The 26,740-nt window shown below is 47.2% G+C and overlaps 1 long non-coding RNA gene across 2 annotated transcripts in view; it reads right to left on the bottom strand.

Annotated features, from left to right (window-relative positions):
- The window catches only part of LOC129378699 (uncharacterized), a 79,666-nt gene extending 55,575 nt beyond the window's left edge, over nucleotides 1–24,091 (bottom strand). For both annotated transcript variants that reach the window (XR_008608078.1, XR_008608079.1), the window contains exons 1-3: nucleotides 24,014–24,091; nucleotides 11,077–11,225; nucleotides 10,695–10,978 (exon numbers count right to left, since the gene is read on the bottom strand). This is a non-coding gene — a long non-coding RNA (uncharacterized LOC129378699). The remainder of the gene's footprint in view (nucleotides 1–10,694; nucleotides 10,979–11,076; nucleotides 11,226–24,013) is intronic.
- Nucleotides 24,092–26,740: the final 2,649 nt, after the last annotated feature.

Here is a 26,740-nt window from a genome sequence, read left to right as displayed (position 1 = left end):
CCTTGCGAAACATGGCCACTCAGGGCTGCACAGGCAGACAGACTGACGCTCCGTAATGAGACATGACTGTTGAAGGGTGAATAGCGAGGCGAAGGTGCAAGATCAAGCCTCCCCACTCCTCCTGGGAGAGAGAGGGAGATAAAAGAGAGGAGAGACAGAGACAAGTCAGATAGCCTGGAGATTGGAAGGAAACTGCTTTCTGTTCAGGGTGTTGACTCAAGAAAATTCATGGTGGATAAACCTAAAAAGAGACATGAAGGAAATCCGTAACTGTATCCTGGAGGGAAAGTCTACCAGAAAGGGAGGTGGACGGAGGAAGGCAGAAGGTCCAGAGATTGGACGATGAGAAGGAATTTGACTCCATACGAGAGGAGAATGCAAAGCAACTAAGATGCTAACAAGACAGAAACAAATGTTAAAAATCCTCAACATCAGTGATTCTTGAGTTAGTATCTTGCAAATTCCTGATAATTCACTCATGTTCAGTCCCTTCACCGGGGACTAGCTAGTTCTTAAGAGCTGAATAGCTTTATGTGAGACAGGTTTGCTAAGGAAGAAGTTTACCTCAGTAGAGTCAGGTTACGTAGACTTTGTCTGCAGTCCTTAGAGTTCCCGAGGACTGCCAAGTCACGTTTCTGCTGATCATTTCAAGGATTTCTTGAGAAAGTTGAGTATTGGAAACTTTACTTCATATATTCCTTGAACTCACATTTCTCCCACCAGTTCTGTAATCACAAATGCAATAAAAATCAATGCCGAGCCAGAAGCCAGAATTCCTCAGATCATTTTGGACTTTTGAGGCACCCAACATCTGTGATCGTCCTGAGGTTTGTAATCTCTGACTCTTGTGTAGATCTCTCACACATTCTTGACTTTTTACAACTTTAGACATGCTTGCAAACTAAAGCAGTTGGATCGTCCTGAGGATCTGATCTCTGATGAACATTACAAGTTATTTTCTTCAAATGCCAAAACAAAAATAAGACCAATAACAATTGCATGGGCAACTGTTGAGTTGTAGTCATGTCTTGTTTAAACTTTTAAAGGTCACTAATTGCTGATTAAATAGACAACTAACCAAGTCAAGTTCTGTTAAGCTGCTGCTCATATGTTAAAGATCTTCTTATGCCTCTGGAGTCTTTCTATGTGCTGAGCGCAGATAGAAAAGACGAGTTTCCTCAAAGTTTTAACAAACCATAGATGTTGTGAAGGAAGACCACAGTGCCCCAAGACCAAAAGCCTATTCCCAGGACTTTGTGGTATGATTCATGCAAACATAAAGACCATAACCAGAACTGAATGTTCAGTCAATGATTCACTAACGGAGTCAAAGACGAGTCGACATCAAGAGAAACCAAGAAAATTAAAAATATATTTTGTTTCTGTAAGGCCAAACTTTGTAGAGGTTACCTGAGCGATACTGCTTTCTCTAAGGCGTTCTCATTTGGAGTTTCTCTTTACTTTCCAGTCTGTCTCTCTCTTCCCCCACCCCAAACCCCTCCGACTGGGAATGCATCTACCTATCCAGGCAGTTCTGCTGCAGGGGTCCCCCCGGGGCTCTGGTCCTTTGCTCCAGGCTGTTTGATGTTGAGCCGGCGCGGATGAACCTCAGCCCCCGCCCAGAGTTCGCTCCTCATCATCAAACACCCCGGCTGGGTGCCAGGCCAAGGCTGTGGCCCTAATCAAACACGGGGGCCTCTGCGGACCCCGCGTACACTCGAAATGGGAGAAAAAGACTAATTATCTGGGAAACCTTCGGAATCACTCAGCAGCTCTTAACACTCACAAACTCCCTCCTATTAGTATTAATGTGGGCTGGTGACGGACACAGGCAGTAAAACCCAATAACCATGAAATAAATCAGCACCAGCGGTGTTGTTCTCATAGATGAAGGACTCTGAAAGGTGATTCCAGTTGAAGCATTTTCTGTTGCGTTACAGGAAGTATACGTCGGTGCAACTAGAGGGGGAAAATCTGGAGAAGTGAAGGAAAGGAAGAGAGAGGCTGATCCCATCCTCGGGGAAGGGGGGGGGGGGAGGCCAGCGCTCGATTTTCTGTTTGCTGCCATTTGTCTTGTGCTGCTAAGAGAGATCAACAGTCCTCGGCACACAGATCAATATTCTCTTAACCCGCACCTAATCTGCCGAGAGTTTCCTCCAATTTCACCTTCCCTGCCTCCCTCTCTCCCCGTTTTGTTCTCCCTCTTCTTGCTCGTTTCCAGCAATCATTTTCAGCTGACAGTCATTTTTCATGCTCCCGGTCCGAGCAGGTGACTTAGGAGGGGATGATGCTTCCAGACGCAAACAGAGTGTGACTGCGTGTGTGTGTGTGTGTGTGTGCGTGCAAAAAGAGAGGGTGATGGATAAGATGTGTTGGTGGGACAGGGAAGCTGCTGTTAAAGCCCTCCACCCCCCCACCACCCCTCTGCAAGACGTCGGTGAGATAGACTAGCTGCCTAATCGGCCGCATGACATCGCAAATTCCCCCTCTTGTTCACACCTCCCTTCCTCACTTCAAGCATTCCTCACCCCATATCTCCTGTGCATCACCGCAGCTCCCGGCGCGCTCTTCAAGCTGTTGTCAGAGTTTTCCTGTCGACTAAACGGATCGCTGTCAGGGTGTCCCTCCGCTGTGATGGCTGGGAGAGGAGGAGAGCCTCTGTGTTTTGCATTTGTGTGGGAGTTTCACTTCTGGATGCACACTGTAACGCCGTGCGCATGTCATGTACAACACTGATTCTCGACACGCCGCCTCAGTCGCATCGCGGATAAAAAGCGGTGAAAGCAAACTATGAAGACTTTTATTTTCTTATTTTAACTCTGAAAATTAATAATGCATCCATTTTTATGAAACGGAAAGCAAGAAGATAATTACGCGCAACCATTTGTGAGAGGTTTTGTGCAAAAATATGTATAATACAGCCGAGATTATACAACGAAGCAAATTTTGGGTCAAAAAAAATTTGAATCTGCACATGCTCGATTTAGTCAAAAGTAACTGAAATATAATATTCCAAACAACTCCGCACAACCAGAGAAAAGCAAATGTGTTAATTGAATTTTAAAATACTTCTACACAACAGAGTAACTTTTTACAATCTTGTCACTGACATCACAAGGCAGAAAACAGCAAAAACTCTAAATCACTTCTTTAGCCTTTTCCTAGTAGTAAAAGCGCTGCTAGCTAAAATCTGGCTAGCAGTAGTTTTAGCAACAGCTTAGCAAAGGAGCTTCATGACATAATGTGTGTTTTTTTTTTTTTTTTTACTTTGTGCATCTTTAGGATTAGGTGACTCCAAAATTAAAAGGTCAAACTTATTTTGCTTCAAGAGAAATTTGCTAAGGTTAACATTAAGGCTTTATTTACATTTTTGGATACTTACACCCAATTTAGACCAAATTGACTCTATCAGCTAAATTATTTCCAGCCACGTCGTTTCACGCACTGTTCATGCTTGTCAGGTTTCTCTGGCTTCGCCCGTCAAGATGGGCCAGGACAGAGAGAAGAGGAAAAGGCCTATCTGCATTTCTTCAAGCTTGAAGAAGCCGAAGCCCCGGACGTCTTCTGCTTCCCTCCAACAAGACGAGGGAAGAACGGGAGGAACAAAGCTGCTCTTTCATGGCTGCAGCCCGCAGTGGACGGCCTTCTTCCACAGACGTACGTCAGTCGCCTGGGCGAACAAAGCCTGCTAGTGTATCCCCGTCTCTACTCCGGGACAAGCGCCACACACAGACACAGTAGCAGGACGGCGGCGGCGGCTTCGGTTACCGACCAGGCAAACAAGCAGAAACAAAGATGCTGCGGACTGCAAACACCCGCATGCACGACACACGCCGAACAGTACATGTAGATAGTTTTGGGTTCATACACACAAAATGAAAACGCACACACACTTACACACACACACACACATACAATAGCTGCTTTCTTTGACTTGCTGGCAAAAATACCACAAACCGGTCCTGATGCTGGTGTACTTTGCCCCACATGCTCCAGACACGCGTTGCTTTAAGGATTATGTCACAAAGGAGATGTTTACGCTCCAGAGTGACCGAATGGCCCAAATGTCTCAAGACCGAGAATTAGTGGTTACTGTACGGCAGGATGCTAGCGCCTCTAGCCTGTGGAACTGTGAGCCTGCATGTTTGACTGCAGGTATTCAGTGATGAAATGATTTCCCCATCTTCAGAAATGAATGTTCTCACCATCATCAACATAACGCCCAATGATGAGATCCGAGAGGAACAGTCTTCCTTCAATTTATTTCATGTCTTGTTCAAAAACAGAACATGAAATAAATTGGCCGGCAGATGTGAACTTAGAAAAACTTCCTGCTTAATCTGAAATATCACTAGAACAGCAGCTTATTGTTCATGATCACATCATCAGTTGGAGCCACTTTGAGCCATTTATGCACTGAACTCCAAATCTGATGCAACACGGAAGAAAACATAAGAAAAGAATAACTCTTTACATCAGAGACAAACGATCACTTCGTGGTGCCACTTCCAAATTTAGATTTTTACTGGTCGACATTGACGTTTGCTTCAGCTTCTCAATCTCGATCTGTTCTGCTCTGCAGCTTAACTCAACTTTTAATTCATGTTTTTGTTGAATTTTGCAAAAGGAGAAGATTTCAAATTTCCTTAAGACAAAAACAACAACACAGGTGCGCATCTGTTGCCACAACTAGAGATGGTATAAAAAAAAAATAAAAAAAGGCCCTCCTGGCAACCAAACTCGCGGGGATTTCCGGCAGATTGGCCGACACGGAATCCTCGGCGCTTTAGCCCGCTGAAAGATGCTACTGTACAGCCGAGGAGTGGGCCGGCGTCCCAGTTGGCAAAAACGCGGGCAAGGAGAATGCAAATGAAAATAGCAGCGGCGGAGGAGAGGCGCTGGCGTTCCTGGAGCCAAGCATCTGCTAAGCATTTTAATGGGGATCAATGGAAGGGCAGGGACAGGAGATGGAGGGGTTGATTGGCTTAGCCGTCGGCGCCGCTCACCCGCTCGCAGCCAACACGATCCGCTGCCGGTTTGCGCGCGCTCTGCGGTGGCGGCAGAGCGGCCATCGTGAAGACGCTTGAAGCGTCTCCCGTTTCAGAGCGCGTGCTGCTTCCTGGCAATCAGTCAGATTAATATTAGCCAACACCAATGTCATCATCTGTACTTTGTCTTCATCCCGCCTGCATCACTCCTCCTAACACACACGCACGTAAGCGCACACACCTTCCTCCAGGTCTGATGCTGCGTTTGGGTCCCTGAGTCCGGCCGGTAATGAGGCAACGTTATGCAGGGCCATAAACGGAGCGGCTCGCTGTCAGGATGCATAAAGAATGAGACAGAGAAGATGGCGCTGGGGTCAGGAGGGTGGAGGGGGTTGGACGGTGTTGAGGGGATGGGGAATGTGTGTGTGTGTGAGAGAGAGAGACTCTCCTGTCAAACACACAAACATAAACCAGGATGGAGCGCTCAAAGGCAACACCGAGACACAGAGAGAGACGCACAGAAAATAGGAAGCCACTGTAGCGGCTGCAGCGCCCCCTACGCTCAGACTGGTGGAAGTAGGTACAATTACCTGGAAACACCCGGTGGAGGTTCAAGTCGTGTTTCCTCAACACTTTCTGCCTCCCACTCAATCAAGTTTCATTTGGGTGTTTTTTTTTTTTTTTTAAGTCCTGCTCCTCAAAGCTCCAGATTTGTTACGTTTATGTCAAAAATCCACAAACATGGATGGAAGAAAAAAACAAAAAAACAAAAAAAAACCAACAACCTCTGACCCAGCGTTAAGTATAGTGGCACATCCATGAGCCTGTGGGCCTGTTTCCCTTCAAAATCAACACTCGGATTCAAAGTCTCAAAGTGCGACCGGTTTAGCACAGGTTCAATGTCGAGCACGACGGTGGTGCCGTCATGCTGTGGGGTTGATTTACAGCAGAAGCTGCAGATTTTCTTTTTTTGTTTCACCTAAAATCGGCAGCTGGTTTCGATTCGACTGAAGAGGGGAAACAGCATCTATTGTGCTGCTAGAGTTATGCTAGCAGCTAATCTAGCCTTAGCCTCCAATGATCACAGAATAAAAAGCTTTGGTCTGAGGGTTTGAAATGTAAACACATGTATAGATTAAAGGGCATATAGAAGGAAATGAATGGACGAGATGAGAGCAGGGCTTTTAAGTTGGAGGGTTGTTTTCTTTTTTGTTTGTTTTTTCCTTTCTGGCTGCTAATCGATGTCTGGAAGAAATCCAGCAGCTCTCCATTTCTCTCGCACTTGCAGACAAAACACCTTTAAAAAAAGAAAAAGGAAAAAAAAGCCTTCGATATCATTAGCTGTCATGTTTCACGGTGGGTAACACAACAGTGCACGGGTATAAACAGCTCACCAGCGAGTCTAGAGGGTACACTGGGCGCGCACCGCGGAGTGGGTGGAGGGGTGGCGGGGTGAGTGGATTACAGCGGGTCTCGGTGTGTACGGGGTGAGGGTTGGGGGGGAAAGCGTGGCGGCAACTTGGCTCCGTAATGGGATTTTTCCCAGTTGCCTTTGCTGCCGCTCACGTACACACACGCACGCACGTGCGCGCACACGTACACACACCCGCACACACACACACACCGAACGACACCCGCGCGCAAACACACAGATCCAACTCCAAACAAGCAGGTTAGCTTGAACAAAGCAGAGCACATATCCTGTCTGAACAGCGAGCGGTAAGCTGCGGCAGAGCACCAGCTCAGTTAAAGACACATATCCCCCCCTCACCTCTCCCATCCTCACAAAGCCTGGGGGGAGGGGGGGGAGGGGTGGGTAAGCTGGATGAGGGTGAGGAGAGGTTGTAAAGACGACGCTACACCATCCACCGCTGCTTAGGGAAAGAGGAGATTTGTAGGAAAAAAGGACGAGTGACTGGAGTAAAAGAGAAATAGTCAGAATCTGCCTCACATGTTACTTTATATTCTATCAATTACTGGAGCTTTTCCACTGCCCCAACCAGGACCTGCAATAAAATGGGAATATGTCATTTGGACTTGAGATTTTGAGCCATTTATTGTGATTACAGACTCAAATTTCCAATCTAATAACTGATGATGTCACTGATTCTGTCCTCCATATTGGCTCTGGTTCCCTTTAAGGCTCAGTCCAACTCACAGCGAGCCTTCTGGGGGTTCGGCTGGTTTTGGTCAGCTGCAGTATTGGAGACTTTTACGGATTTCACCGGGACAGCAGAAAAAAAAAAGTACCTTTGTCTCCATCCAGGACATTTACGTCATGAGGTGCAAGACCCTCTGAATGTTCCTCTGTAAAGTTGAAGCAGAAGCTTAAAGGAGCGAGAGCAGCCCGGGATCGACACTCTGGTGGCCTGACCTGCAGGCCACCAGAGGCGAACCCACCCTCCAGCTTCTGAACTGAGCCACACCCCTCCATCGGTGAGCCGTGTCCTCGCAGAGTGAACATTTCAGACGTGGAAGCTAAAAACAGGTTCCTACCCTGTCATCCAGCCCGAGAACAGACCCTCCTCCGCTATCTCCCTCAGAGTGTCTCCACCCGAGGAAGCGTCGTGCGGAGGCATCCGCCAGCAGCCCGTGTTTAGACCGAGGCAGTTTAATGAGCCTTTACCCACCAACTCCGACCAGGCCGCCTCCGCTCTCCCCGTCAAAGCCGAGGAAAAGCTCGGGGAGACAACTGTCCCCCTGTGCTGGGAAGGGAGCGGGCCAAATCAAACAGCGACTGCCGCAGCAGGAAACGTCCCGCTACAAGTCCAGGGTTGGCAGGGAAACGGCTTCTCCGTGTGCACGGCTATGAATTATTCCCTTTGTATGAAAAGATTGTCTCTCAAAACGGACCGAGCGGCAACCAGGACCGGTAGGATCGGTTCTTGACCTCTCCGCTCATCATCGGTCATCTGCGGGAAGCGTGTGCATCGACTGAGCGGCGGTTTGTTTCCCGCCACATGCTAAACCAGTTGAAACACTGGTTGGAACTGGACCTTCCTCTGAGGGTGGAAGAAGCTTTTCTCTAACAGGTCTGAGGCAAAAAATGTAGAAATATGACAAACACAAGACGACATGGTCCCAGCATGTGTGCATGAGACCAGTAAGAGTTTGGTCCGCAGTGGAGGTTGGACTGGGGGATTTTGGGGGAAGTAGAAAAAGGCTGAGTAATTTATCGTTTAAAATGTTCTTATTTTTTAGCTAAAACAGAACAGAACCAGGAACTTGATGGTGAAATACGCTGAAGTTTCAGAAGCAAACAAATTAAATTTTGCTTTTTACAAAAGAAAAAATATTTTCCAGCTTGATAGTTATCCTTGCAGTTTAAAAAAAAAAGATGAATAACACAAATGGAAACTATTGAGTTTCTTTAAAGTAATCATGCGGTCAAACTGATTTAGTGCTGATTGCGACAGGCCTATTTGCAGATAAACCATGTGGGTCCGGAGCGGTCCAGGGTCTGGGACGTCGATTCTGTCTCTCCGGGTCAGGAGAGACGCTCATCAGCGGGAACAAGTTGGGGACGATCCAGGACCGACTGGTGCATTAGTTAGCGGAATTATGTGAGTCATGGCAGCACCGGCTAGGAAACGCTCACCGGCCGGATTAGATAATGCTATTATCAGGATGACGGTAGCATCAGGAGGAGAGACGCATTAGCACGGATAATTCGACGCATCCGGCAGCAGAGAATCACCGTTAAATCAGGAGCATTACGCCCCAAACAGATGAGATCCAGATAGAAAGGCGCGAGGCATTAAAGTCGACGGCAAATCTTCGAATTACAAGTCACGGCAGTAAACAGGTGTTTTAACAAAGCGGGGTAGAAAAAAACAAAAAAAATTAAATACAAGCTCTCCGCTTCCAGCCGATGAAGCTCAGAAACACAAAACGCCTGATTTACAGAGTGATCGGCGTTAAACCCGCAGGCGCCACACTCCTCCTGTTTTAAAGCTGAACCCAGTGGAGGTACAAGCGGAACCAACCAGCGACTCGAAACCAAGACGGAAACGGTGAAACGCCAAACCCATTTCCTCCTCCTTCCAAGGAGTCTCAAGCAGTTCTTCCACCGGAGCTGCTCAGGTCTCCAGCTCCTCCAGAGATCCTGCGAACGTAGAGAACCCGAATACTAAGAGAAGCGCTGCTTCTCAACAACAAGCCTAAGAAACTACCCGAGTAAAAATGGATTTGGTAAAAAAAAAAAAAAGTCTACTCAATGCTGAGTAACTGATCAATTTATCAAGCATATATATTTTTTCCAAATCAATTTCTTTCAATAAGAAAATGTTAAACCGTGACCAGGACTGTCTGAGTCTGGTGACGTTTTGGTGAAACCCAGAAACAGATGCTTCAAAATAAAATGAACACAAAACAGTAAAAAGTGACTCAAGCTAACGTAATTAGCCGCCGGCCAACTCGAAGCCGCCGCGTCGTCCAGCGTCGCTGCCTGCCCTGAACCCGCCACACGGCAGCAGCAGGTCGCCTCCGCCCGGAAGACGCCGCGCCGCTATTTTGTCTTTACATATTTAGCTGCTGGATATTTGAATGTGAATGAGTGCGGCGGGATCGCGGAGGGTGTTTTTGTTGACTGGAATTAGCGTTTTGTGAGCAAGCTTTTCTTCTCCATTCTCCCCCGTTCCTTTCTCTCCTCTCCAAATTACAGCTATTAAGACGAGGCTGGAGCGAGCCAAACATGCCGCTCCACTTAATGTGATTTCCCTCCCTCCCTCCCTCCCCCACCCTGCCCCACATCACCACCCCACGCACCAAGAACAGGAATAAGAGGCAATGATTCATGGGAGCGCCGCAGCAGAGAAAGAGAAACGGGAAGATGTCCACCTCCGACGTGCTAACCGCTAACGCCGGGCCTGGTTTGCTGTGTAATTGCTCCTTCTCTTCCAGTCTGAGCCGATGAGCTTAAAGCAAACATAATCATTTATGACGTTCTGTATTTAAGTCTGGCCAGTTGTTACGTTGCCACAACACTAATCCACTGAGTAGAAAGCGCCACGCTAACCCGGATCTGGCCTCTAGCCTTAACGTGGCTTTATCCTCTTCCTGCAGACCGATCCGTCTGCAGCGATCCCCGCTCCCTCTGAACTCGCTATTTATTCCTCCACCGTCGGCCGCGGCAGCTTTCAACACACCAGACGGACGGAGGAGGAATCGAGCTGGACAGCTCCGGTCGAGGCCTGTGATCGGCCGGGCTCTGGGGACGCTGTACAGGAAGAGAGCGGTGTGCCGCCAAGGGGAGAAGAAACAGGAACGGGAAGCAGAAACTGGTGGGAAAGTCGGAGGACGAGGGATCAGATTCTACTGCGGGACGGCCAGACCAAACCCTGAGATGAGAGGAGGCCGAGGGCCGGGAATGCTATTCTAGCCTGAAAGAGCCTCTCAAATCTAAACATGTAGCAGCTGATGCTAATGTCCACAACTCACATTTCTAAAGCAACTCCATGAACGATCAGGACTTCCTGAAACACTTTGCTCCAATTTGATTCTATAAAGACTATAAATATCTTTGTCACTGACATCAGATGTATATTTAGTCAATAGTTTTGCAGTAAAAAGGGTTCCTGAATTAAAATCTTTACTTATTTTCTGGATAGAAATTAATCCTGCTACTTGTTAACGTTAATCTGACGACCTGTAACATTTGTGACAGCAATAAAACACAAGGAGGAAGAATCTGTAGGGGATCCTTACCTTACAGTCTTCTCAGAGTTACGCCTCCCATCCAGCTCCGGCTAATGAAACGCCTCCAGCTGGCGCTGCTCCTCCTGCAGGAGATGCTGCATGAAGCTGCCCCGGCCTTCCCTGCAGATGAAGGCTCGGCGCAGCCCGCAGCGCTGCCGGGACGGCCCAGACAAACGACAGTTCAGCGGGGTGGGGTCCCTGGGCAGAGGGCCGGGCGCAGCCTCTGCCGCTGGACCGTCGCTGGCTGGCTGCGCTAATGGCTCCCCAGACGGCCAGGCTTGACCTCGCGGGCCCTGAGCGTTCATTACCAGCTGGTTAGCAGGAGCAGCAGTGTGAAGAGCTACTGCTGGTAAACTACAGCTAGGGGTTAAAGCTGGTGTAACGGGGTCACCTGGAGCTGCTGCTGCTGCTGCTGCATGCCTGGATCCGTCTGGTAACCAGCTCCCAGTTCAGAATGGATTCAGATATCTCGACCACTTCCTGGAAAGCAGCCAGACAGCTACTTCCTGGGTCAAAGGTCATCAGAGAGTCCACAGAAACCTGAAATCAAAAATAAAGACAACATTGGGCATATATTTGGTTGCTCAAGGTTTCAAAATGTCAATATCCAAAACAAACGCTGCAGCTGCAACATTGTCACCAGAAATCCCACAACAATGCATTCGCTTGCATCTTAAACACAAAATCATGAAACTGAGTCTACCTTTGTTTCCAGAATGTAAACGCGTCCAAAGCTCGCTTCATAACGGCCGTCTGTTGTAGTTGGTGGTGCTAAGCTAACAAGTTTGGCAACTGGCAGCAAAAAGGAACTTCATTAAAACTGATCAGAGTCAGATTCATTTGTTCCTTTGAGAAAAGAAACTTCTCAAACAGCTCAGTCTGACAGAGGAAGTGAGGAAACAGCAGGTCACATGACTTCCTGTCAGTCTTCATATATAATTCAACAGGGCAGAAATAATGCGACCCGCATGGACTGGAGGTCAAAGGTTATGCTCGAGTTCTTCTAGTGGCTACTGAGGTCTCCTGTTTTTTATAAAATGGGAATAAGTCTTTCAGCAACAATAGTGTGTCACTGTCAGACTTTTCAAGATGGCCGACAGAAACGCAGAGGAAGCTGAAGGGCTTTCTGGGAAACGTAGGCAGTGCTCTGCAGTTGGACCGGGTGTGTCATGCTGCAGGTTTGCTTGAGTTTCACCGGATAATAAACTGAACAGGACGAATATGACGATGACAAGATTTTATTCATAGATCCACCTCAACTAGAAACTCAATATTTGAGTCCAGAGTGGAATCTGACAAAAAGTTCACCAGCCGGTTCTGAGATGTGGATAATAACCCGAACAGGCTATTTATCCCTTTGAACGTTTATGATTTGGTCTTCATCTTTATCATGTTGCTACGAAATGATTCTGCAAGCTTTTCTGCAGTAACAGTAAATGTGACAAAGCAGGTGTTGAATATGGCACCTGAAATCACGTCCAGGAAACGCCAAGAAGCAACTTGTTAGAGGCATTTTATTGGCATAAAGCTGAAACGTGTCCATAATTCTCAGTTTTTCAGGTGTTTCTAGCTAAATTTGACATAAAGGAGTGAAACCTTTGGGAAGCTTTTCACACAGTTTCCAGACAAACAGAATCCTCAAAACTTCTTGAAATTTTGTTCTGCCACTGTCCGACTCTTCGTAAGAATAAAAATCGCAAAGTTTAGCCTCATTGGGACGTATTGAACTAATAGTGGACTGGACAATCAGAGTCGCAGTTGAAAAAAATTGAAATCTGCCTCCAGTTTTCAGTGATTTGATGGTGGATCAAAACGACACCTCCGAGTGGATTTTCCTTCTCGACCTGGTGTCTGTGTCTGACAGTTGGGACGCCGTCTCCTGTCCCCTTCGTTCCAGTAAAGCAGACAGAAGTTTGAGGCTGAGCAGAGAGAAAATGTCCTCTTGGCCCAGAGCGGCACTGGGAAGCTTTCCACAAATCTCTCTTGGCGTGTTCCCTTTGTTGGTTTTCCAAAGACAACATGGAGGATCCAGCAGCAAGAGGGAGGGTTTTCCCAACAACCCCCCGTCCCAGAGGGGCGCAGGCAGAGGGGAGGAGGGTTATTATCCGGTGCACCCTTGCTATGACGATACACGGTGGAAGAGTCTTTTCTGTGAATCATCCGCCGCCGCTTCTAAGCCCGTTCCGACGGCCGGCTGTTTATTTTAGGGCCTGTAAGAAGATGAGGCTCTTTTGTTGCATTGTGGGAAACAAAACAGGGATAAAGACGTCAGCGCTGAGTGCTCGACGTTTGGGATTCAGTCGAGCGGCGTCTCCGCAGAGAACAAAAGTTTCCTCTCTGCGCAGACTTCTTCTGGTCATTTGCATTTGAGTATTTTGGGTTTTTTTTTTCTTCCATGTGTGTTTTCTGAGGCGACGGCGATAAGGATCGTATCCGAGCCCGCAGCGCCGCTCCGGTCCCTCCTGTTTGTTTGGTCCTGGGATTAATTACCATAGCCATACGCCTGCCTAATGCGGCCTGACACTGAGGCAAACTTTCCCTACTGTAATTACAGCAAACATCATTAGCCTGATTTGGTTTTTGTGACGATCCGCGCCGTTATTTAATCACGACTCGGAATGTGGGGGGAGGACGGGGAGGAAGTCACGGATTCCTCGACTATGTCCCAATTTGGAGCAAAATATCTCATTCTGTCGTCTCTCGCGGCAGAGATGAGCAGCTCAGGTGTGAAAATGTTGATTTTGATGATCATTATTATTACTGTTATTGTTATTTCTCAAAGTTTGATAAGTAGGGAGAAAGTGTGTCGCGCGCTCACCCCTCACCAGTTTGAAAGGAGGCGACCAAACTGGGAAACTAATGACTGATTAGTCATTCAGTGTGAACTAAAGCTGAATCTCATCCGCTTTTCGAGTCAAACTCGCTAAGTCATTAATATTCTTCAGAGAAGGGGACACTGCATCTTTCATGACCTCGCAACCTTTCTGTTTTGGTTTTCTGTGTCGGAACCGAAGATGTTTTTAGGTTACCTGAGTTGGCTGGAAATTGTGTACCTCTGTTTAAGGAAAATAAAATCCTTTTTGACATCTTTCTCATATCAGAATCTTTTTGGGGGTGTTTGTGGAACATTTTAAACATTTCGTTTCCTTTTAAAGTATTTTCCTCTCGACGTTTGGCCAGAGGGTAAATACGCGCAGTGGACGCCGCAGACGCTAACATCTGTACCTGGAAGACCCTTGAAAGAAGCGTTTTTAGACATCTCTGGCTCTCTTTGGTATTCTTTGGTCCTTCTTTACCACCTTGATGGGGTTTTTTTTGGTGTCTTTGAAGAATAAAAGGGGAATTTCTTGCACCTTTTAGGTGTAGATCACCTTATGCTGATGGCCCAGGAACAGAGAAGCATCCCAGACAAATTCTGCATGACTGAGAAGATTCTGAGGTGACGAAGCTGACGTCGCCGTTCTGCTCCCGCTGAGTTCAGGATTAAGCATTCTGCTCCAGGTAATGACACGCTTCCTTCTTTCATTCCAATAAGAAATCATCCATTATTTAGCTCCCAACCTCTGCGCCAGGCCTCCCCCTCTCAGATGGCTGGGGCGCCCCGCTGGCTCCCGCTTCAAGGACGAACGTGGCGGCAAAGAGAGGAGCCGACCTCAGCCACCAGACAGAGAGAACGGGAGGAGGAGGAGGAACTGCACACGCTCACAAACACACACCTTTACAGAAGAAGTGCGACCCAAATATACATTGCTTTGTACTCTGCTTGAAAGTTTCCCGTCCTCTTCCGTCCTCGGCACGTTCAAGGAGAGGAGAAAAACACGACAATGAATAAATCATCCGGCGGCTCCCTGGAACCGTTCCTGAAGAGAGGGAGCCTCCCCGCCTCGGCGTGGAGGGAGACAAAGACGGGAGGTGGGGTTGAAAGGGAGACACAGAGAGCAAACACCTCTTTGGTCTCCTCTCTCATGGAACACGCCATTTCTTGATTTGCTCTTAAATCCATCATCAGTGGAGCTAATAATCTGAGGCTGTGAAGCAGCAGATCACATGTCCCCAGTGAGCACTTGAATTACAGGAGCCAAACACTCCAAGAGCCCATTAACCAACTTCACACGTTGATTCGGAGCGCCGGGCTTCCTCCTGGAACGTCTCGAATCAGCAGCTGATTTCTGATCTCCTATCTGGAGTCTTGTGCGGACGCTGTCGGCTCCTGGCGAAAACGTCTGAGTGTCGGGAGGATCCCTTGATCGGTCCTGGGAATCGACACCAAAGGTCGCCAAGAGTTTGTACCTACGGCGCCAATTCGACACCAAACGTACTTTTAGTCATCCAATCGATTGCAGTTATCAATCAATCAAGTACAGTTAATTATTCCAGTTGGTTTAAAAGTTTTCTATCAAGTCGTTAACTTGATGAATTCACTCCTCCTGACCAGCAGGTGGCGACAATGGAGAGGAAACGCTCCAGCAGAACTAAAACCTATGATGACTGACTGGAGGTTTGAAAAGATGGAAAAGAAACAGAAGAAGTGAACCAGGGTCGTCCATCCGTCTGTGAACGTCTCGGCTGGTTTTTGTTTGTTGCACAGTCTGATACGGTCAGACAAAACCGCCCAAAAAGTTTTTAGACAAAACCTAAAAACTTTTGCACAATTTCCAGAATTTCAGTAACGACCCGGAGTCTGAAACATCTTCATTGCTCGTGTAAAGCGGGTGAATCTTTAGGAGACGCAGGATGTCCCCAGTGTGTCCACCGTCCAAGCGGGACCGTCAGTAAACGTTGCTTCCAATCCGTCTCGGGGCCCGTCAGGATTATTAACAGCTTTATTGATTTTGATGGCAGAGCGGCGCAGCGACAGCGCAGACAGCTGGACATGGAAAAGTTGACACGGATCTGGGCATCAGAGCTGATCTGTCAATAAGAGGCTGAACGGGACCTGTCCCCTCCTCCTCTCGTCTCCGTGTCCCTGTCTCCCAGTTGGGAAGTTGTCTGGGTGAAATAAACCTCAGTAATGGCTCTGCTTTGCTGCTAATCTTGTCATAAGAAGGTGCAGCCTCGAAGGACGGCTCCTTGCGTGTGATATCCTAATTTAAACATCAAAAGATCCCATCATTAGGAAGCGGGCGTGGAGCCCCACTTTTCAAGGGAAATTATTACATCTCGCCGCTGCTCCGGCGTAATGCGAGAAGACGTTTCTGTCAAGCTCGTAAATCTCTCTGGACCTGATGTTTGTGCACTTGAAGAAAAACATCATCATTAGCAGCTTTTCCTTCTGATAGACGGCGCGCTGAGTGTCGGTGTCGCGGCGTGCCGGGCTCTGATGTTAGCCTCCTCTGGAGCTGCCGTCTTGCAGGCTGGGATCTGCTGGATGGGAGCCCGCTTTTCGGGACGACACGCAAAGGAACTGACGGATGTCGCTGAGCAATCAGGCGTCCCACACCTGGCCAATGTCGTCGTCGTCTGTGTGACAGGTGCAGGTCCAAAACGACAAAAACTAGCTTAAAACTAGCAAGCTGGATTATCAGTGATGAGCCCAGTTGCGTATTTCTTCTGTTTTTGCTTTGCTGATGCATTAAAATGTGATCAGATAAAGATAATGAAAGTAAAATAAAAAAATGTGTCCGTCATTTAAGGTGACTGTATGCTGGGGAGCTGAGAAGTTTGTCTGTCTTCCCTCACTAAAAGGTTTGCTCCTCTAAAGTGAGAAACCCACACACCAAACGAAGTTCAGCCGCATCACAGCTGGAGGAAGTCAGATTCCAGTCTCTAGATCTGCGTTGTCCGTGAGGGAAATGTTATCACTGAGAGGTAGATTGACTGTCTGGTACCAACTAGATGGTAAATGAAGGTTAATAAATGTAGAGCGTTGGTAGCGTGCTATCATGCTGATCAGGGGGCATTACCTGGGCTTTCATGGTGGAGAGCAGCAGCCGGGTAGGTAACGCTGAGAGCTCTTCAGCTCTCCACTCCTCGCTCTGTCATAGTGCAGGCAGCCGTTGGGACAATGAAGAGAGGCCGGCAATGGCTGGTCCCCTCTGAGGCCTTTTTCATGCTCTCAGGTTGAGTCACGAGGGCCACTTCAAGGTCGTTATGCAGGGTCGGGAAATGCATCGCATCTCTTTTAAAACTCTGACCCGCCCTTTTAGTCTGCTACGCTCTGGCTGATTATCCGCACTCACCCTGGTGGAAAGAGTCAGAAACGCTCTCAGGGGATGAGAGTGGCGCGGAAACGCGGATAGGAGCTTCATCCGCCGAGTGGCTCGTTTTCGCGGCGGTTCGGGCTCGGACGCCCGGACCCCGCTATGAAAAGCAGCGGGGCCGCGTTTAACCCCGCGGCTGAGGTGACCTCGGGCCTGCCGCAGGCGCCGCTGGCACCGAGCGCGCTCTGTCGCTTCCTGGCCGAGAACCGAGGCTCCGCTTTGCGGTGACAGACTCACCAAACTGCACTCCAGGAGGAGAATTTAGTGGTAGATAAAGGGGGGAAGCAGAGAAAGAAAGCAGCAGAGAATGTCTGCTTTAGTTAGGGCCTGTTCAGCCATCTTGCTTTGCATCAGAATGGGAACGAATTTGCCATTTTGGACCATAAAGTTAGTGAAAACTAGCTGGTTTTATGAACCTGCCGGTTCTGGACCGTGTTCCAGGTCCAGCCCAGAAATTGTTGTTTTGAGCGTGAAGCAGCGGGTAGCATTAGCCCAGGATAAACCTGGGGTTCGTTCCCACTTGTTTTGCCTCGCCACCCCCCCCCCAGCATCTAATCCATGACCACAGCCATCCTCCTCATTACCGCCAAATTACATGCAAATTTCCCCCCAAATAAATGAGTTTTAAGTACTTGACAACCTGTCAGCCCTCAGATATTGAGACGTTCTGACGGCTAGATAAACAATCAACAATAATCACTCTATGCAAATTTGATATTTCCTGCACAATTACGAAAAGGAAGGGGGGGAAAAAAAAAGAAAAGGAAAGCCTCCCACTATAAATAACCGGACGCACAAAGGCATCTGGCATTTGTTCAGGTTCTGAACAGATACGGATGCAAATGGAAGATTCTTTAGGATGTAATTGATTCAAACAGGGCTGCGCCTCCTCTGCCTCCTCTTATTGTTCTTTTTTTTTTTCCCTTCTGCCTGCCACTTGTTTTTTCTCTCCTCCTTCTCTTTTTATCTCCCAGCTTTCAATATACGCAGATAATAGCAGATGTAAATGAGCGAGCTGGAGGAAGGAGGATGCGAATCACCTTTCCGTCTACACCTCTTGTTTTGTCTTTCTGCGCTGCTGATTTAAAGGCGAGATGTGTGCAAAGCAGCGGGGCTTGCTATGAAGTGGATTGGAATTGAATGCCGGCTGGGAAAGAGTCCGCTGCTCGGGAAGATTACGGCGCGCCTCAACCCCTCCCTCCTCCACGACTCCCAGAGATTAAGACTGACAAGAACACATCAAGTCGTTGCAGGATTGCCCCATCTCTCACTCTCATCTCTTCCCACAGCCTCCCCCCCCCCGCCCCGCCCCCCCACACACCACCGTTCTCCTCTTGATTTGTCTGTCTTCAAAGAGGCCTTGGAGGCTTGTCCTGAAGCGGGATGTGTGCAGAGGCTGATCTCGCTGACCGCAGACCTGCAGGAGCGGGACATCCATTAGCAGAGCTAACGGCTTCATCCCTCCCCAGCACCGGGACCTCCCACCGGGGAATCGGCTTTCCCCCTGAACTTCAGGGTTTTGGTGGGTTTTCCTGCATCCAAAGGTATCCTTGTTTCATCCACAATCACAGCAATGCACTTTTTGTCTTTACTTATAAGTGCAGATATTGACTGCAATGTGTATAAAAGAAGATGGTTATGCCAAGAATGCGACGGGTGTTCCACAAAGATCGTGACTAGGCCCTCTTTCGTTTTCCTGTCGGGTTTAGGGGTTATTCTGTCCGGTACGTCTTGTTGTGTCAACGGCCTGGCGAAAATGACCAGCCAGACAAACAAACTTTAGCAATCCTGGACAAACAGCCAGTACATGTCCACCACTGTAAACTGCTAGATAAACACAAGTCATGGAAGTTTGAGAAAATTTGCTTTTATGCTAAAATTGTCATCTTCTGGTCTCTTTTCGAACTTGTTAAAATCAGTTACAGTCGAAAATGTTAGTCAAAATACACGATGGGCATTTCACAGCCTTAATAAAAAAAAAATCAAATATTCATTAGTTTCCTGAAATGTCTGCTGAACCCCAACCAATGAAAACACTGGCAATCGTCTAAATTAAAGTGGTCAAATCATGCTTTTAAATCCATTTTAATCCCATGTAAATCATTTTCTTATGGTCGATATAAAGTAGAACTGCAATGCCTTGGTCTGACTCCTGGTTATTAGCTCCACAGATCCCTGGATCCCCAAATCTGGAAGTTGAATTATTTCCAGTTATAGAAGGACGTACGGACATCTGATTTTATTGTTTACAGCTCCACTCAGGTGGAGGTGCAACTTTCCCAGACTCGTCTGTGGTGATGTTTTCCTCTGAAAACAAGGACATTAAAGGTTGTTTATCATCTTAATGCTTCATCCCCGGAGGTTAATCAACCACAGCTGCTGAAAATCAGCTGGATTATTTCTAAAATCTTTTCTCCAAGCAGCAGATTTCCTCCCAGCGCCAGGGATCCTCGGAGCAGGTAGGCGTTTGAGTGGAGGGGCTTCATTTGAGACGATGTGGACGCCTGGTCTGGAAGGAGAGACGAGGCACTGACAAGCACCGCAGTTATCAATCATAGGCTGCTCTATTAATTTCATCAAGGCCCCAGTGTCTGCTGACATTAAATGACACGCCGGTTGGTCGATGGTGTCCCTGAGGTGGCAACACGGCCGGCCGCCGCTTTTGAAATGCAAATAAGGCTTTAACCTTAAACAGAGCCGCCTGGCCGAAATTATCTTTCTGCCTCCGAGTCAGGTACCTGCTCGCCTCGCTCTCCTCCCCCTCCACCAGCCTGACCCCTGGGGTACAGGAGACGGGAAAGAGCATCTTTGGAAGAAGCGACAGATAAAGGCAAAGGTGGCGGAGGGCGGGGAAGGGAGAGGCGGAGTGCTGACACCAGCATTCTGTCCCGACGAGGAGGCCGAGGGGCGACGCCGCCGAGCGTGGGGACCGAGATGTCTCAAGGACGGGGAGGCGAGAGGAGGGGAAAGGGCCGGAAAGAACACGGCTCACAGCGAGCCCGGCTGTAAGGTCGAGGAAAGCGGAAGATCTGGAACCAGCCTGGAGGAAGCGATCCGCTTAGCGGACAGGGTGGTTAGCGTTTAGCCGCCGTGGTTCTCCCTGAAGCTGTATCTGAACACCCCTTCCTGACACATGACGGACAAACCCAACGGTCCTGATGGTTCCTGAAGCAGACGACTCCAGAGACAGAACGGAGGCGGCGAAGGAAGGACGACCGATAAACAAACACGACAACCGTCTCTCTCTCTCTGTTTTTTTCTTTTTCAGCCTTTGCTATGTCTCGGGTTCATCCCGTCTCCTGAGCTTTCTGAGCGAAGCAACACGGAGCAAACTGAGCTCTGACTGGTCACACATCGCCTAAATCCCAGTAATAATGTGATCTGTAAACAACACCTTATACACTCAATGCCAAACAGGATCTATGACTCAACAAGAAACATGGGAATCAACGCAGACACCTTCGTATAGTCGACTTTATTAATTATTCAAGTCAACCTTGGCAGAAAATTGTTAATTAAGACAACATATTCCCTGCTTTAAACTGATGTGGTAATGTAAATGTAGTTTAAGCCCAAACCACATGTTATTATGTGGAATAATATGTTTAAATAAATATCCTAGTACTTCTGTCACTTATTGACATCAATCAATAAACTGCACCAACATTCATTTCCCGTTTACACGGTGGAAAACCAGGAATTCAATCCAATCCGGTTCATTTGTACAGCACCAATTCACCAATGGGAAAAGGCAGAAAGTCATCTCAAATCCACACATATACATTCTAATTGAGCCTAGTTGCATTACGATTGATTATTGTTGAAATTGGTTTCAAATGTTTCGTTTTCAGACTCCAAAGCTGACATTTTTAGCGTCATTTGGATGAAAACGTACGACCTGTGTTATCTTTGCGGCCGCATTTATACATTTTAAAGAAAAATGAAAAAAGCACATAGTTGTTGTCTCACAGTATGCAAATGTCCACAATAAGTACTGGATTGTAGAGCTTTGCATGCACGCTCATGCTCTGAGGCAAGGAGCTGCAGAATGAGGAGCTAAGCCTGGGATGTTAAGCATCGGGCGGGGGAGGGGGGAGACACCTGGCTCAGAAACTTAAGTGCTTCCACCAAGTATCATCAACCCCAGATTAAAAGCACGGAGGGGGAATAGTGGGAGGAGAGGGATGCAAAGTGAGGAGGAGGGAGTGATCGCGCATATGACAAGATGGTAGAAGGAAGAGGTGGGGGAAAAAAATATATCAAGAGAGGACTAGAGGAAGGAGAGGGATCTCTGGGAAATGTGGCTTGTAGAGTACAAATGTAAAGATGCTGGATGGGAAAATACATAGCTGAGCACATAAACCAACACTTTCCTGCTTGACGGGTAATTATAGGATGTTATTTCCTTCGGCAGGCGCATCCGTGATTGGTGACATATGGGGCCGAGAGTCTGCAGAGACGGATCTCCTCTATCCCCGTTCCGCACAAGCGTGGAAGCCTGGAACGGGGGAAATGAAGGCGGTTCGACGCTCGCCGGCCACTTTATTAGGTACAGCCGTCCAACTGCTCATCGACGCGAGTGTCTAATCGGGAAGTCACACCAGAGCAAATCGCTGCGTTTAGGAACGTCGGACGTGTCCGAGGTGATCCGCTGCGGTTCAAAGCGAGCATCAGAAAGAGTTCTGGTGCCGGATGGGCTGGGCTGAGTATTTCAGAAACTGCTGGGATTTTCACTCACAACCATCTCTGGGGTTTACAGAGAATCGGACACAAAGAATATTTTTGAAATCCTGTTGCACATGTTTTGCCCATTTTTGTATAAAGAACACTTAACCCTCACAGAACCATTACAGCAACAATCAGCGTTATAAGATACCCCCAAGCCCCCCCCACCCCCCCCCACCTTAAACCACATAGCCTGATTAGCAGACAATCTCCCTTCAGATGTCTCTCTAGAAGCTCGCCGATGAAGGACCTGCTGATTACTGAACACAAATACCGGCCTGATATCCTCTGTCGACGGCAAACAACGGGACGTGTGCGCCGCAATCTGCACTTTGTGCGTTTCCAGAAATCTGTGTTTTGATTGCGGAGCTGACTGCGCGCTCGCCGCTCTTTAAAGGAAGACGTCGCTCTCAAACACCCCCTCCGTAACCCCCCCCACCCTGTTTGCCGCCACTCCTGCAAATGGTTATTATTATCGTCATCAGCTGAGAACGGAGAGAAATCAGCGCCCTGACAGGCAATCTCTTCTCTTAGCACCACCACTGGAAGAAAGTAGCCGTCCGCACAAGAGACCCGACACGGTTGATGCTCCATGCAGCACAAACTAATCTTTGTATTTGTCTCATCAGAAAGTCTTGATCAACGGTTAGAGACTTTTGAATCTCTTCATTGGTTTCAGGATGGCTTAATACCTTTGCACAGAACTACGTTTTATTCCCCTCTCTGACTTTAGATGCACTTATGTGTTCATCCCACAGTTGTATTGACAAGAGGAGACTCACAAACTGCCTCACAAACACACACGCACGCACCAGAGCCACTACAGGACTAATAGGGTTTCAAGTGTTTTCACCCAAAACTCGAGCCGAATGACAACCAGAATCAGCCTGAAGAGCTCCCAGCATCCACTGCACCGCAAGCTGACCGACCGGCAGCTTTTCACGTCAAAGCTCCAGAGTTCCTTTTATTGGACAAAGCGAAAGTTTATTCATTTATGACAGATTCATCACAGCAACAAGAAAACAAGTACAGACGGATTGGCTTTGAATTTTGCCGATAAGAGGACGAATAAAATCTGGAAATCCAGATGTTTTTTCCAGACTCATAGTTGTTGGTGACAGCTTTCAGTTTTTAACTTTTCCTTTGGCACGGGATTGTTCAAAGTAGATTGAAGCTCATTAGATTTTTCAGTTTAACAGAAAAAAAATAAAAAAGGTTAAAGCGCTTTAAAAGGATTCGGAAGTGTTTCTCATCACTGAAGATGTCGAAAATATCAGAAAGCATATCGAATGGCCGACAGTGATGTTTAATGCTTTTTAAAGGTGTTTAGAGAATACAGCAGAAGAGACAAACGGTGCCGAAAAAAGCATCCAAATTCGATATTTATGGTAGTTCTTTCACAATAAAACACATTTGGAGGCTCTCAGTGGCCGTCTGCTGGAATCCAAACGTTTTGATGCAGTCGACAAGGCATCAGGTGAGAAAATTGTTTGCTGCCCTCTTTCTCTCTCCATCTACCCCTCGGTGTCCGTCTCTCTCTCTCTCTCTCGGTTAATGAGCTGTGCAAGGCTGCCATCATTCTGTGTAGCCATGTAGAGAGTCAAAGAGGAGGGATGAAAATCTCTCGCACAGAGAGACGGAAAACAGGTGAGACAGGCAGAGAAGAGAGCGGGGACATGATGTTTTCCCTCACCTCCTCCCTAATCAGGCCCGTCTCCGCACCAAACACCGCCGTGGCAATTAGACCTGACAGTACTCCGACTCCCACAATCCCCGCCAGGACTGGATGTTCAAACACTCGAGTAAACGAACAGAGCGAGGGGGAAGGAGAGGGGGGGACGGGAATGGGAAAGGAGGAGGAATACCTGAAAACCGGCACAGCATCGGGAAACAAAAAGGAAGAAAAAGAAAAGAAAAAAAAAACTGCCTTCGTCCCGTCATCCTTTTCCAAGTTAAATCATAGAAAGAAAATCATATATGTGAAAGGGGAGAATACCTGGCCACGCCCTCTTCTGGTGCAGCCTATCAGCTTATCCCAGCTGCTCACACTGGACTTGCTTAATGCAGTTCTGTTAAAACCATCCCTGTGTTGATTTGTCTGTATTTGGACTCACTACGATGCAGGAAAGTGAAATTTCTCCATTGTCCGATTGAACCGAAATACTTCAATTGATCAAATTTGCGATTTTAAACTGTGTTCCATTTGTGAAAACATAAACAAAGCATAATATTATTTATGGAAGAAAGACCACATGGAATAAAGCTGAACAATATTATTGCAATCCAGAAAAAACTAAAACTAAAACATATTGACGAGGTGAAAGCTTGATTTTGTTTTGCATAACTTTCAATTGGTTGCGATCAGTTTTAGAAATTTACACCGACTCGCTGATATTTATTTACCTTTGTACCGTCACCAGATGAGATGAGAGCCTTCCTCATGAAATAACGTCTGGATGGACCCAGCATCGGAAAATTATCTGCAAAAAGATATTGATAGCTTCCTTCACAATTGCAGACATTTTTTATTCGAGGGCACTGGAAATTAGTACGTTTTCAATCTGTGGCATGCCAGTTTAATTATTTCTAAAACTTGTAGGATTTATAGAAAGTGAATTAGAGAATCATTTTGGTGGAGGAGCTGCTGGTTTGCAAATTATTTCAGAAGAACAACAACAAATAAAACAAACAAAAAAATAAAAATAAAACAGGAACCTTTAACAAAGTGTCGGCACGTATCCGCTGATACGAGTTTTCAGACGTACTTTTCTCTAAAATAACTCACTGCTGACCTTAGAGGGTTACATTTGAAGGTTCAGTGTCTCGCCCAATACTTAGCGTGGCTGAAACGTTCTTGGCTGAGGACCAAGGCAGCGCTCAGGCTTTATGGTGGGCAACTCACCAAGCAGGATGCCTTGGTTTGGGGGGCGCTTTCCTGCAGATAAGCGCACGAGGCCGAGTGAAGTGAAGAGCCTCGATCCGGCTGATGAGAGTTCACATATGCGTGTCACCGCTGAAGCTTTTAAAGAAGCCATTTGAACCGCACACATCAATGTGCCGGCCCTCTGGAGCAAAGCGCAGAAATAACTCCGGATAAATCATTTCCTCTCTGAGCCACTTGCTGCGTTCAAATGCACTCGTGACCTTCAGCTCTGCCTTTTTCTACATCACATAGCCGGGGAATATAAAAGCTTATTAGCTCAGAACATTGTTGATACGTTTGTTCGAAGGCAGCGCACTAATGAGGCGTTGCAGGACGCCGGCAAGCCGCCGACTTTCCCTTTTGGAGATACTTCTTCCTCGCCAGAGGAGCGTAATGCACCGCTAATGGCATCTCCTCTGCAAATGGACAAATGAAAAGAGAGATGAAGTGGAATATTGCTTTACCATATCAAAGGAAGAGGCATCCGCAGATTGCGCGGCTGTCTGTTTGCATGTTGATGGGTGAGCGGGAGGGTGGACTCCTGGAGACGTGCGAGTGACGGACGCAGAGAGGAGCTGCCGGAGTGGAAGAGAGATAAAGAGGGAATTGGATGGCGGAAACACAGAGAAAGACAAACAAGCCGCATAAATAAAGCGAAAGCTTGACCAAACGACAAATAAACACATTTTTAATAAACTCAGGCGTGCAGGACAGACTGAAACAAATGCTCGGGTAGATTCCAGAATGCAATTATTATTACAGCCTTACATGCTTTTAGTCACGTTCATGGCGGCATGCGGCGTTTCCGACGTTGGATTTTCCACCTTATATTCTGGTTTCAGCTGCTAATCGGCTGCACGAGAACTCAAATTTATTTAGCGGAAAAAAACGTGAAACTCCTCCTAGAAACTGGGCTTCAAAAGAACGAGTTTCTGTCTTTTGGAGCCTCACATGGGTTGGGGTCCAGATATTAATCTTCCAATTTTCCAACAACACAGAATCATCATGTAATATTTAAAAACTTCCTGTCATCTCTAAAAGAAAATCTGGTCATTTCCTTCAATTTATTCTTGGTGCAGCGCCCCCCACAGGCCAGGAGGGGAGCAAGAAAAGGCTGGGATGTTCAGCAATATCATCAACACAAAGTTCAGGCTGTTTGATAGAGAATCGCTGGGACGTTTTGATCCATGCCGGATGCCGCCGATGTCCATCAACCGACTCCAACTGAGGAGAACCGGGAAGCCCAGCCAACGATGGCACACACCAGCCACCGAGATGGGAAAACACAGTTCCCCCTAAGCTGTGCACACACAACTCCATCAAGCTGCGACACACATCTCTGACTTGTTAAGGTACTATTTGTCAGCTGCTCCTGGAGTGGCTGTGTGACTCTGCCACTAATTGCCACTGGTGCTAAATTTAGTAAGAGAGATATGAGTCCTTTTGATCAGAAGCACTAAATCTTAGGGAAAAAAGAAAACGGCACTCAGCCTCGCAGGCAAGTTTACCCGCCTCTTCCGCGCTCTCCCCCATCTTCCTGTCACTGGGGAATAGGTGAACTATTCCATATGTCAGCCTTGTCAATCAGCAGCAGAAATATGGGAAATGCTGCCCCCCCCCCTCATCCCCTTTACCCAGCATCCCTCCGTCTCTCCAACCAAAGATCCCGCCTAGATCTTGTTTGTCTCCTCAAGAATTTCGTACGCGCCTATTAATTTTCATGACATCACGGGTGGTTTGGAACCTCCAAAGGCAAAAAAAAAAAAAAAAAGAGTATTAATCAAAACCATCTCAGCTGGGAATTTTAATTGTAGTAATAATCAATCATAATGAATGAGGCAAAGGTTTGTTGACAATCTCTGTAAATGAGACTCTGAGAAATTCTGCTTGTTGGACATTAATTAAAGCATTTAATTAATGTCCAACAGGCCATTTTTACCTTTCAGTTGGAGATGAACAGCAAATGCAAGTCAGGTCCGGCCTGCAGGACAGGAACATCAAATTGTGGCAGACCTAATAATAATAACAATCATCATCATATGAACATAATCTGAACATTTAACCCAAAGGGGAAATGTTTAGTTTGAACTGAAGCAATTCCCTTGAACAGCTTTTCAGAAAACAAGTAATCCTATGTAATTTTGATGAGAGTATGTGAAAAAAATAACAAAAAATCCCTTAAAAGCTCTGTAAAATATGCCCAAAAA

This window comes from Poeciliopsis prolifica, unplaced genomic scaffold (assembly GCF_027474105.1).
Source record: "Poeciliopsis prolifica strain line A6 unplaced genomic scaffold, Auburn_PproV2 SCAFFOLD053, whole genome shotgun sequence".
In the NCBI taxonomy this organism is placed as follows: Eukaryota; Metazoa; Chordata; class Actinopteri; order Cyprinodontiformes; family Poeciliidae; genus Poeciliopsis; species Poeciliopsis prolifica.
The sequence above is the reverse complement of the archived record's forward strand: the minus strand, read 5'-3'. Positions and strand labels throughout refer to the sequence as shown.